The 13,322-nt window shown below is 44.8% G+C and overlaps 1 protein-coding gene and 1 long non-coding RNA gene across 2 annotated transcripts in view; one reads left to right on the top strand and one right to left on the bottom strand.

The window, feature by feature from the left end:
* LOC128050308 (uncharacterized) overlaps window positions 1-10,346 on the bottom strand; it is a 32,146-nt gene extending 21,800 nt beyond the window's left edge. The window contains exon 1 of the long non-coding RNA XR_008199671.1: window positions 10,151-10,346. This is a non-coding gene — a long non-coding RNA (uncharacterized LOC128050308). The remainder of the gene's footprint in view (window positions 1-10,150) is intronic.
* Window positions 10,111-13,322, top strand: part of G3BP1 (G3BP stress granule assembly factor 1) — a 28,994-nt gene continuing 25,782 nt past the window's right edge. The window contains exon 1 of the mRNA XM_052642516.1: window positions 10,111-10,202. The gene's annotated coding sequence lies outside the window, so the exon portion shown is untranslated. The remainder of the gene's footprint in view (window positions 10,203-13,322) is intronic.

Here is a 13,322-nt window from a genome sequence, read left to right on the forward strand (position 1 = left end):
CTCTCTGATTGTGGTGCGAGAGCTTCTCATGGCAGTTGCTCCTCTTGTTGCAGACAGGCTCCGGGTGCTTGGGCTCAGTAGTTGTGGCACACGAGCTTAGTTGCTCTGCCACATATGGGATCTTAGTTCCCAGGTCAGGGATGGAACCCATGTCCCCTACATTGGCAGGTGGATTCTTAACCACTGGACCACCAGGGAAGCCCAAGGGACACATTTTAAAACAACTAAAATTCCAAAAAAAGTTTTAAACAAGAATAAATTCAGTTATAGTCCTAGAATATTTCACTGCATTTTCTAAAGTGAGAGCAAAACAGTTGTATACCATTAATAAAGCATTAAGAAAAAAAAAAAGAACAGAGTGATGTCATATGATGACCCAGATTTGAGTATCTCCTGAAAAACTGGAAGATCTGGAAACCTATCTGTAATTGGCAGGATAGGCCAGGTAATGCTGTGGTATTAATAATAACAAACATTCCCCAAACCTCAAAGGCTTGAAGCACAGATTTCTTTCTTGCTCATGCATTTTGCCCATCAGAGGATTGGGAACCTTGGAGGAATGGCTCTGTGCCAATTGTTGTTGCCCAGAGATCAAGGTCGATGGGGATTATCCATATGGGACAGCACTGAATACTGGGATGAGTGTGGGTAGGGAAGACCTTGGCAAACGATCACCAGCTCCAAAGACTTCTCTGCCTGGAAGATATCTGGGTCAATTCTGCTCACATTGTTTTGGTCAAAGCAAAGTGCATGGTCATGTCTATCTTTAAAGGGAACAGGAAGGGACTTCCCTGGTGGTCCGGTGGTTAAGCATCTGCCTTGCAATGCAGGGGACATGGTTCAATCCCTGGTCGGTGAACTAAGATCTCACATGCTGCAGGGGAACTAAGCCTGTGTTCAGCAACTACTGAGCTCTCAGGCTACAACTAGAGTCCCAATGCCACAATGAAAGATCCTGCAAGACCCAACAAAGATCTTGAGTTCCACAACTAAAATCCAACACAGCCAAATAAATAAACATTTCAAAAAATAAACAATGAAGGGGACAGGAAAGTATAGTCCTGCCAGGAACCAGGAAAGAGGAGAAACCATAGGATCAGAAAATAACACTGAGTCGGGAAGATCCCTGGCAGAAGGGAATGGCTACCCACTCCAGTATTACAAAGTACCAAAGGGTACTTTGAATGAATGAAAACTAAGCCTTTCTCCCACCTGACCCAATTTCATCGCCCTGATGACTGCTAACTCCAAAATCACTGCAGACGGTGACTGCAGCCATGAAATTAAAAGACACTTGCTCCTTGGAGGAAAAGTTATGACCAAACCTAGACAGCATATTCGAAAGCAGAGACATTACTTTGTCAACAAAGGTCCATCTAGTCAAAGCTATGGTTTTTCCAGTAGTCATATATGGATGTGAGAGCTGGACTATAAAGAAACCTGAGCACCGAAGAATTGATGCTTTTGAACTGTAGTGTTGGAGAAGACTCTTGAGAGTCCCTTGGACTGCAAGGAGATCCAACCAGTCCATCCTGAAGGAGATCAGTCCCGGATGTTCATTGGAAGGACTGATGTTAAGCTGAAACTCCAATACTTTCCCCACCTGATGGGAAGAACTGACTCATTTGAAAAGACCCTGATGCTGGGAAAGATTGAAGGCAGGAGGAGAAGGGGATTACAGAGGATGAGATGGTTGGATGGCATCACCAACTCAATGGACATGAGTTTGAGTAAACTCTGGGAGTTGGCGATGGACAGGGAGGCCTGGTGTGCTGCAGTCCACAGGGTCACAAAGAGTCGGACACGACTGAGCAACTGAACTGAACTGAACTGATGACTGCTGGGGACTCTTTAGACAAGGAACAAACTCTCTGGGCCACCACAGTCCCCAGCATGCTTGAGTGGACTCTGAGCACTGTGGCCAAAAGTAAAGAGGATGTTTGTCAGACACCCTCCCTTTGTCCCTTTGTTGTTGTTGTTGTTCAGTCCCTCAGTCGTGTATGACTCTTTGTGACCCCATGGACTGCAGCACGCCAGCCTTCGCCGTCCTTCACCATCTTCCAGAGCTTGGTCAAACTCATGTCCATCAAGTCAGTGACGCCATCCAAGCATCTCATCCTCTGTCATGCTCTTCTCCTGCCTTCAATATTTCCCAGCATCAGGGTCTTTTCTATTGAGTTGGCTCTTCGCATCAGGTGGCCAAAGTATTTGAGCTTGTTCCTTTATTCTCTGCCAAACTACTGTAGGCTTCTAGGATTTAAAGCTGTGTTCCATGAGACAGTCCAGACAAACCTGTGTTCAATTCCTGGCTGTTTTGGACAATTAACCTCTCCAAATCTCAGTTTCTTTTCCTCTAAAATAAAGATAATATTAATAATTTGACCTGTATTCATAGTGCTGTTGTGAGAAAAAAGACAGGGCTCATAAAATGATCAGTTTAGTGCCTGGTACATAAAAGCACTCAAAACCTCCTCTTAGAGTTATGACAAGCTAATTTTAAAATTACATATTATAGGAAAAGTTTCTTAATGTAAAACAAATTGAAAAATAATACAGATAAAGTGAAAGTCTCCTTCAAATTCTTAGGTCACTGTTCTCCATAGAGTTAGTAACTGATCAGATTGCTGCACATCTTTCCAGATAGTTTCCTATGCATTTACAAACACTGATAAACACATGCAAATAATAGTCGTTGGTATTTTGTTTATTTATGGCTGCACTGAGTCTTTGTGGCAGTGCGTGGGCTCTTTGTTGCTGTGCATGGGCTTTCTCTAGTTGCAGAGAGTAGGGACTACTCATTGCTGTGGCTTCTCTTGTTGCAGACCACAGGTTCTAGAGTGCACAGGCTTCAGTAGTTGTGGTGCATGGGCTTAGCTGCCGTGCAGCATGTGGGATCTTAGTTCCCAGACCGGGGATCAAACCTATGTTCTGTGAGCTGGCAGATGGATTCTTAACCACTGGAACACCAGGGAAGCTCTAAGTTTTGGTATTTTTTAAGCATACATGACATACTATACATAATTTGTGAGATGCTCTTTTTTTATTAATATCCTCTTGAGATTTATGCTATATATTATTGCAGCATATACTTAAAATATGAATATTGTGAATACAAATGCACATATATACATAAACTAGCTCAATCTTTAAAATCACTGCATAAAATCCTCTAGTATGTATTTATTATTATAAATTTAGATATTCCCTTATTGAGAGATGTCTAGATTATTTTTCAGTATTACAAACAATACTGTAATGAACATCTTTGCTCACTGTATACATGTGGTAGTGTTTCTTCAGAGTAGTTGTAGAAAAGTAGAACTTCTGAGTTATAGGGCTATGAATTTTAAAAAAAATTTATTTTATGCAGTATAGTTTATGGTACAGCAAAGTGACTCAGTTGTACATACTTAATAGTTTGCATTTGCTAATCTCAGACTTCCAATCCATCCCTACCCCATCCCCAGTGGATTTTAACAGTTGCTTTGAAATAGCCCTCAGAATGGTTATGCTACCTTATATTTCTACTAATAGTATATGAAAGTAACTCTTTTCCCACACCCTGGTCAACATTTTTAGAAAGTATTTATTTATTTATGGCTGTGATGGGTCTTAGTTGTGGCATACGGGCACTTTAGTTTTGGCTCGTGGCCTTAGTTGTTCTGTGGGATGTGGGATCTTAGTTTCCTAACCAAGGATTGAACACTAGTCCGCTGACTCGGAAGGTGATTTCTTAACACCTTTGTGAGGAGCAGCTCAAACATGGTGCCTAGAGCACCATGCCTATCACACAGTAGGTGCTCGATACATGCTATGTTATTTGCATTTCCAAGATTTGGTCCCTCTTTGAAGCCACAGGAAGCGAGGACACGGAAGTCTATAGATGGTACCAGAGTGTGCTCTTTTTGCAAAAAGCTTTGGCTGTAGCTTACAGGGATTTGCTGTGGATTCAACTCTGTCTACACAGCAATACCTGGTGCCTTGCCTGAGAAAAGGAAAGAAAATCCCTGCCTCTCAGGGGTTTCTGAGGAGATCCTGCCTCCTTTCTCTACCTGTGGCTGCTGTATTGTCCTTCCCTGGGCAGTACTCACAAGTGGGTAAAAGAACATGGACTTGAAGTCAGAGAGTCCTAGTTTCTAGCCCTCGGTGTGTGACCTTGGGCCAGTTGCTTACTCTCACTGAGCCTGTTTCTGAGATAGGGTTGTTGTGACTACTAAATGAGATGATTTTTATAGAGAACATTAGCAGGATGCCTGGCTCATGGTCACAATCTGAAGATGTGATGTGTCTGCAGTCAGTCAGTAACAAAAGAGACAGGGATTCAGTTAGGCATGCATTTATAAGCTAGTGAAGGGTCTTTGGGATCTTCGTATGATTTTTGTAAGGTAAGGGGAAAAAGGAAAAGAGGTTAGCAATCTGGGAGGGAGGCAAATTAAAACTTTAGTGTCTCATTTCCCAAACACCTTGTATACCTAAAGGGGTAATGTAGAGTATTCCATCCTGTTTGTTTTAAAGATCAAAGTTTTCATATGTGTAGTTCCTCATATCACTGTTATGAGGTTCCTCATATCAATGTTCAGTAAAATCCATACTTAACATTGAATTTTTGAAAAATACATGCACATGTTTAAAAAAAATTAGGGCTTTCCTGGTCCCTCAGATGTAAAGAATCCACCTGTAATGCAGGAGACCTGGGTTCAATCCCTGAGACAGGAAGATCCTCTGGAGAAGAGAATGGCTACCCACTCCAGTATTATAAAGTACCAAAGGGTACTTTGAATGAATGAAAACTAAGCCTTTCTCCCACCCTGGCCCAATTTCATCTCCCTGTTAGCAACCATTAACAGTTTCTTATGACTCCACTTTCAAGATATTACCTGTGCATGTACAGCAAAACCATTCAGGATTGTACATGGATAACTATAGCAATACAGAATATCTTAATAGAAATAATTGTCCCCTAAATAATGGTCCCCTGCCACCTTTTTCTTCCTGTCTTCACCTACATCTCTTGGAGATCTTTATAACCATATACACAGATCTGCTTCATTTTCTCTATGGCTGCTGGACAGTCCACTGTAAGAGTGCATCGTATGGTTGTATTTTATCCACCTAGTCTCATAAATTCCATATTTAGGTGTTTCCTATTTCTACTGCAAGTAGTTAATCACCGTTTCTGAGTAATTAGCTATGTTTGGGAAATGCTGATTCAGTTTTTTAAAAACATTGCACCAGGTCTTAGTTGCAATACACTTCAGTCTTTGTTGTGACATGCAGGATCTCTAGTGTGGCCTGCAGATTTTTAGCTGTGTCATGTGCCCAGGCCCCCTGCATTGGGAGCTCAGGGCCATAGCCACTGGACCACACGTCTTGGAGATACTCATTCTGATGATATTCTTAAGAGCATTCCTTACCTAGTACACCACCCTTCCATTCTCTCCACAAACCTGTACTTTCTGGGGTCTTGACCATGCATCTTTCTGTTACTCTTAATAAATAGAAGTTCATGTGCCAGATGCACAGTGAGGCTAAACAATCTGAAATGTTGAAGTTTGGAGCAGTTCAGTTCAGTTCAGTCGCTTAGTCGTGTCCGACTGACTCTTTGCGACCCCATGAATCGCAGCACGCCAGGCCTCCCTGACCATCACCATCTCCCGGAGTTCACTCAGACTCACGTCCATCGAGTCCGTGATGCCATCCAGCCATCTCATCCTCTGTCGTCCCCTTCTCCTCCTGCCCCCTATCCCTCCCAGCATCAGAGTCTTTTCCAATGAGTCAACTCTTCGCATCAGGTGGCCAAAGTACTGGAGTTTCAGCTTTAGCATCATTCCTTCCAAAGAACACCCAGGGCTGATCTCCTTCAGAATGGACTGGTTGGATCTCCTTGCAGTCCAAGGGACTCTCAAGAGTCTTCTCCAACACCACAGTTCAAAAGCATCAATTCTTCAGCGCTCAGCCTTCTTCACAGTCCAACTCTTACATCCTTACGTGACCACAGGAAAAACCACAGCCTTGACTAGACGGACCTTAGTCGGCAAAATAATGTCTCTGCTTTTCAATATACTATCTAGGTTGTACTCCTCCAAGGAGTAAGTGTCTTTTAATTTCATGGCTGCAATCACCATCTGCAGTGATTTGGGAGCCCCCCAAAATAAAGTCTGACACTGTTTCCACTGTTTCCCCATCTATTTCCCATGAAGTGATGGGACTGGATGCCATGATCTTCGTTTTCTGAATGTTGAGCTTTAAGCCAACTTTTTTGCTCTCCTCTTTCACTTTCATCAGAGGGCCATGCATGGGGAATGGGTGAGTCAGGTTAAAAAAAAACCCCAAACTCCCTGACTGTTTTCAGTGTGAGGTTTTTACTGGTAAAATTTGGGGTGAGGGTGAAACTGTTTACCTCAGCTTGGGACTTGAATCCAGCCAAAACCCATGGTACCTGGTTTTAGGACCTAATGAAGCTCAGGTTCTTGAAGTCTCATTGCAGAAAGAATTCAGTGAGAGATAAAGTGATAGGTAAGCAGTGGATTTATTCAGATTCAGAGAGAAGCACACTCCAGAGACAGTGTGGGCCATTACAGTGGGTGAGTATCGGCTTGAAATGTGGCGTGGATAGTTTTTATAGTCTGGGTAATTTCATATGCTAATGAGTGGGAGGATTATTCCATCTATTTTGGAGAAGGATGGAGATTTTCAGGAGTTGGGCCATGCCTACTCCTTGGTCTTTTGAACTGTCATGGCGCCTCTGGGTGTGTCATTTCATTTGCTGATTGAGGATCAAGGTCTAGTCTTGTCTGCCATCTAGGTCTCATTTGGCCACCCTCCCCCAACCCTGTGACTTTCTTCTGACTGGTTGGTGATGAGGTAATGGGATGGTTCTAGGGATTTTGACTCTCAGCCTTAAGTCACCATCCTCCTCCAGGGTGGGGCCCTTAGTTCCTGCAGAACTCAAGATATTGTTATGCATATTAAGGAGGAACCGGGACCCTACCCACAGGCTGCACTATCCTTTCTTGATTGCTCCTCCTTTGTCTCTGCATCTTCTCCCTTCCCTGACTAGCAACAATTTGAACCAGCCCTTTGGAACTCAAGGAGGGTCAAGGAGGCTGAAGTCTTTTTCCGCCCAAAAATATGAAATAGGACATAGAAAGGATATGTACCTGAAGAGTCCCACAGGATCTTGCTCTGTTTCCTTTCCACCCTGTTTCTCAGAGCTTTGGGGAGAACTGGCAGAAAAAACAGGGTGAAGTCATGTTCTGAGGGGTTTGTACAATTTGCTTACCGGTGGAAAGACGAGGAGGGTGGGTACTCTCCCTTAGATGATTAGATCAGAGTTTCTCACCTGGGCACTATTAATTCGGCCGCCTTCATCAAAGGGCTCTCCTGGGCTTCCCTGGCTTGCACCCGTTAGATGCCAGTAGCCCCTCTATGTAGTTGTGAAAAGATCATGTCTCCTGAGGGCAAAATCTCCCGCATCTTGAGAACCAGCACTCCAGACACTTCTAGGGTGGTAAATAATTCGCTGAACATTTACTAAGTATCCAGCATCTGCCTCCTGAGGGTTTATGATTCCAGTACAGAAATGACCACAGGAAGATGCCAACTTGCTCTCTCCTGTGGAATATAGTCACAGCCACCTGAGGGGTCTTATCCACATTCTCTCTCTGGTAATCTATTTCCCCTTCCTTTCTTCCTACAGACATATTAGACAAAACCATAGGGCAAAACAGTATCATTGTAACACTTCCAAGTAACATTATCCTCGCCACTCCCAACCTAGGGGAATGACTTGTTTTAAATCCCTTCCCCACTTCCTCCACACTTACATACCTATTTAAACACAGGGAAATCAAGAGTTCTGGTTTTTCATTTTTAACATAAATTGGAACTCATTGTATATTTTGTTCAACTTGATTTTTGTCAGTTAATCCAATTAACAACTGGAGATCAGCTCATATCAGTATAGTTTGACCTCATTCTCTTCTAGTTTTTTCTCATTCTCTTTTAAACTGCTGTACAGTAGTCTATATTATGGCTATATTACCAGTTAGTCGGTTTGTAAATTCATGAGTAGTTATGTTTTCAGTTTTTAAATATCATAACAAAGTGGACAGTGCTGTAATGAACACCAAGTACATGCCTCTTGGTAAAGCCACATGGCTTTCAAGCAAGAAGGGAAATAAAACACAATTTTAACAGACTGCCAAAAGTCCTACAAAAAGAACTGTCTGTATCACTTAAAATTTGCTCCAAATGTGATCAAGAATAGCCTGGACCCCCCATCTCAGGCCAACTGGGTTAAATTACCAATCTGTGAATTTTAAGGGTTGCCAACCAGCTCTCATTAGCTTTTCAATTTGGAAAGTTGTCTTGTAAAATGCAAAATTCTTAGTCCACCCTCTTAAGAAACCTTTCGGGGGCTCTCCACCGCTCTCAGAATAAAGCTCAAATTTCTTAGCAAGGTTAACACGATCCTGTAGGTTCCTTACTCCAGAAAACCTTTAGCAGCTTCTGCCTGAGCCGAGTTCCCTCAGGTGCCTCCAGAGCCCCACACACCGGTTCCCCAGTTTGGGGAGCTCTCGGCGCGGCGTCGGGGCTTGTTGAATGGATGACAGCCAGCAAGGACAGAGTCTCGATCGTCTCTGATCCCAGCCGCTGGAGCCCAATAAATGGTGAATGAGCCAAGTCGATGCTAGATGGGGCTTAGGGAGCCAGAGGGATTCTCCCGCTTCGCTCCTGGGGCCGCACCTCCGACTTCACCGGCTGCTGTCCGCGCCCCCTTGTCTCCAGTAGAGAGGCTCCACGTGCTTCATTTCCAAATTTGCAAAACTTAACGCGAGCCCCTACTGCAGGGTCACATGCCTGGAAGGAGAACGGGACCGAGGCGTGACCCTGTGTTTCCATATAAAACCGCTCATGGTGACCAATAGAGGGCCCAACAAATCAGTAAGAGACGTGGACAGGACCAGTCTGGTGCACCACTTAGCGCCTGAAGTGTTTCGCGAAAGCTTCGGGGTGTTCACAAAGGAGTTTGACAAGCTACCTTGTCAAGACATAACGACCCGAAGAAATAAACCCCCACAGCCACAGCATTGGAAATCTGAATGACAATGGTGGTGACGCCCTGGATGTTGCAGGAAGGCCCAAGCCGTTAGGAGAATTTACAAACTCCCGTTTCTGGATGGACGCGCACGAGTGACCTGCAGCAGCACTTGCCGAAGTGGAAATATACGTCTTTAAACTCAATGCTCTTCACGCGAGACTTTTTTTTTTAAAAAGAATAGGATCTTAGGTACACAATGGGAGTTACTTTCCTCTCTGGTTTCCCTGAATAGTTGTCCAATAGTGCTGACTAATGGTGGGAGCCACCAAGTGCCCTTAGGCGGCCACATGGAAATAAAGTTGGTATAAGAAAGAAACAAAACAACCAAACAACGGGAAACTTTATCACCTGGTTCCCCTGGTATCAAACTGTGCGGAAAAGGTGGGATCAGGGGTCTCAGGGATCGCACCCAATGAGTCAAAAAAGGAAAGGAAAAAGGAGACAGAAGCAGGGACCAGTAGAGCCTCAGAACCGCCCCAAAGGGCACGGCGACCCGGGGATCGGTCTCCTTGGTGCTGTCCAACCCCCGCGTCAATCAGCTCCTTCCCGCGCTGCGATTGGCCGGGGGCTTCCTTGGCCATCCTGGCGCCCACCTCCTAGTTGCTTGGGGTTTACTTCCCCAAAGTACACGGGCCCCACCTTGTGGAGCAACCGCTCCTGCAGGGAGAACTGATCTCCGCCCAGGGGAAGACGTTTTAACGAATGGGAATGGCCCCACATATTTATTGGCTACAATGGACATCGATCAAAGAACTTCCCTCCCGCCTTCACACCGTACCCTTCACTTATTGGCCTCTCTCAGTGCCAATTCGTTACTAGGGAAACGAGCTCTTCACAGTCTCATAGGCATGAGTTAAAGCCAATCAAGAGCCACGCCTTCATCCTGAGTCAGTACCCAATTGCTGCTCGAAGAGCCCAGAGGACGCAGTCGGGATTGGCCACCAGCCTGGCCGACCTGGCCGCAACAAGTTAGGCTGAGTCACCGTTATATAGCCCGGCGACGGAGCACGCGTGTGTGCGGACGCAGTTGCGTGAGGGGTTTTTTACCTTTTGCCGTGCCGTGGAGCAGAGCTTGTTCCTCTCCCGCTCAGCCGCGCAGGTAAGCTGGCGCGTGGGCGGGGCTGGGCGGCCCCAGGACGCGGACTAACTGGGGCTCTGATGGGAGGGAGGAGAAGTCCGAACGGCGACCGCGCCAGGCGCGCCCACCGTCCCCCCCCCTCCCCAACGGCCGCAGGCGCGCGCGGCGGGCGCACGGGCGCGCGGCGACTCTCCGCCTCCCGCCCCCACTGGCCCGGCGCGCGTGGCCGTGTCCGCGTCCGCCGCGTGCGCGTGCCGCGCCCAACGGCCACGCGGGGCGAGAGCGAGCCGCGGCCGCCGCCCGGGCCCCAGGGTGATCTTGGGGGCCTGGGGCCCCGCGCGGCCGGATCGTCAGCTTTTCCCGCTCGCTTTCCCCGCGCGCTAGCGAGGCCTTCCTCCTTTGGTGGGGGCTCCTCCTAGACCAGAGGAGGCTTTTCTTTGATGGTGGTGGTGGTGCGGGAGGGGGGAGGTGAGGCACGAAAGTGCGGTGAGAATTTTTCGACACTGGAAGCCGAAATGCTGCTCCTAGGTTTTCGAATTTTTTTACAGGGAGTAAAGGGGCAGCGAGTTCATGGGTATTGAGTGATGATAATAACTAACATTTTTCTAAGCCCTCACTATGTGCCAGGCACTGTGCGGAGCAACTTGTGTGTTTCTTCTTTACTCCTGAAACGCCCCGATGAGGTAGGTACGGTGATTTTCCTATTTTTACAGCCGACTCGAAGGCCCAGAGGTGGAGTGACACGGTCAGAGGCACACAGGCCATGAGGGGCAGGTGTTTGTTTGAACCCAGGCCTTCTGACTCCTAGTCCCCGAACCTGCTTCATTCTTTGTTCCAGCGCTCTGTGCGGCCACAGGGTATCTTTGCCCCCAGAGCTCTAGTCCCTGGGGACAACCGCAGCCTCGGAAGACCGACTGCAGAGGCATTTATTTGTACTTGAGCCACTTGCAGGGTTTCCAGGGAGAAGAGGGTTGGACGTGGGATTATGACAAAGGGTAAGAAAGGGTTCCTTTCTGCACATCTTCCTACAGGTTTGCTGCCCTAAAATGCTTTTGGGGAAAGTGTAGAATAAAATCAATACGTCCAGGTGATCCTGGACAGTGTTCCTCCTCGGATTCGATCCTTACAGCCTGAGGATGGGAAGTTATCACCAGCAGGAAGTTAGGCTCTGATATTAGATCTTGAATCTTTTTTTCCCTCCATTTTTTAATTGGAGCAAGGTTTTGAGAAAGACCTTCCACAAGATTAACTTCCTCGTTTTATGTAGTTGAAAAAAATGAGGATGAGGTTCAGGTCTGGCCAGCATGTGTAAGTGAAATTTTGAAATTGGAGTGGAAAGCTTTGTGCCCACTTACAGTACAGGCTTGACCCTCTGTGGAGCCTAAGCTGGATGAATTAGGGGTGATTGAGGTAAACTTCTATGGGTGAAAAGCTTTTGTCTTCATACATTTATTTAGTATTCTGTAGATGCTCCCGTTATATGCAAAGAAGACACCTTGAAAAACTTGAGTGTAAATTTTTCTAGTAGAGTTACATTTGAGATTTTTCAAAGCTAGTTTATTCCTTGGCTTAATGAAATAAATATTCCTGTGTTGCAGGTCTGAATCATTATTTGGCATCACAAATGTCTCTACTTGAGCTAAAGCTGCAATGAGTTTTGGAGCTAGCTATTCTGAATTAATTTTCATTGAAATGACTGTCAACCTTTTCCTTTCTCTTTTTAAAATCTATTTTGTGTGTGCAGACACTTTTTAGAATTGACCTTTATATAAGAATTTTTTTGCTGCTAAGTGAAGTGAAAGTCGCTCAGTCATGTCCGACTCTTTGCTACCCCATGGTCTGCCAGGCTCTTCTGTCCATGGAACTCTGCAGGCCAGAAAATTGGATTGGTAGCCGTTCCCTTCTCCAGGGGATCTTCCCAACCCAAACCCAGGTCTTGCACATTCAGACATTCTTTACTGTCTGAGCCACTAGGGAAGCCCTTATTTTGCTGCTAAAGGGAGCACATGATTCACATCTTTAGAAGTAAATTAAAAAGCTTTGAAACAGTTTTGTGTTTCCATTTACCCAGTAATTTCCATATTTCTTAACCGAAAGTAGCAGTAAATACAGGATCAAAATATCTTATGAACAGATTGTTAACCTTTGTTGGTGTTTTCCTGAATGGCAGATAGCTTGGAGTAGAACATTATTTTCCTTGGAACTTGACTGTTTTTAAAATTTATATATTAAAAAATTTTTTTGCCTGTGCTGGCTTAGTTGAGGCATGTGGGATCTAGTTCCCTGAGGAGGGAGTGAACCTGGGCCCCCTGCATTGGGATCTCGGAGTCCTAACCACTGGACCACCAGGAAAGTTCTGGAACCTGCCTTCTTGTAACAATTACAGTTACCTGCATTTAGACACCAGTTAATTAGTAACATTTTAAGTTATCAAATGTTGAAACACTAATGACCAACATTTAAACTGTTAATTTGAGTCCACTAATTGTTACTTGAGGTAAATATCAGACTGAAAGTTTGTGCATTAAATGAGGGAAATTTTTGCTAGTTTCCCCTTTAGATATTTAAAAAAAATCTCTTGACTTCAGGCAAATGGGTTCCAGTGGATAGGAATATGAAAATTATTTCACAGATTGGTAGCCTCGTTGATGACTTGTGCTTTCATTTATCTGGAGCAAATTAATTGAAGCAAATTGTGATAATATAAGACTTGTCTGCCTTCCAGTCTCTCATCCAAACTAGAGGTTACTTTTGTTGTTAAATCCTTTTAATATAAGCTTTTGTACCTCTTCTAACTGGTAGAAAAGTAGGTAGTTCTTTGTTCTTTTATTCAACTCAAGTTTGCTGTTCTCAGCTGACAGTCTGTTAAGGGAACGTTAGATTTGGTAATGTTTCTTGGTGACCTACTTCACAGCAGGTTTTGGTAATTTACATTTTAAATAATTTGTTTTAGTATTTTGCCTAGAAAGTAAAGGGCAGAAGTTAGTTTTAAATTTTCATAGGTTTGTGAACTGTATATACTTAAGATGGATGGGACAGTGTTAAAAGATGAAATTTGGTATAAAGCCTGCATGTGTGCCCTAAACCAATTTTTCTTTTTGCCAGTTTATAACATTAGTCCCTTGATCACTCAACATTTTG

The sequence above is a fragment of the Budorcas taxicolor genome, chromosome 7, assembly GCF_023091745.1.
Source record: "Budorcas taxicolor isolate Tak-1 chromosome 7, Takin1.1, whole genome shotgun sequence".
NCBI classification, from domain to species: Eukaryota; Metazoa; Chordata; class Mammalia; order Artiodactyla; family Bovidae; genus Budorcas; species Budorcas taxicolor.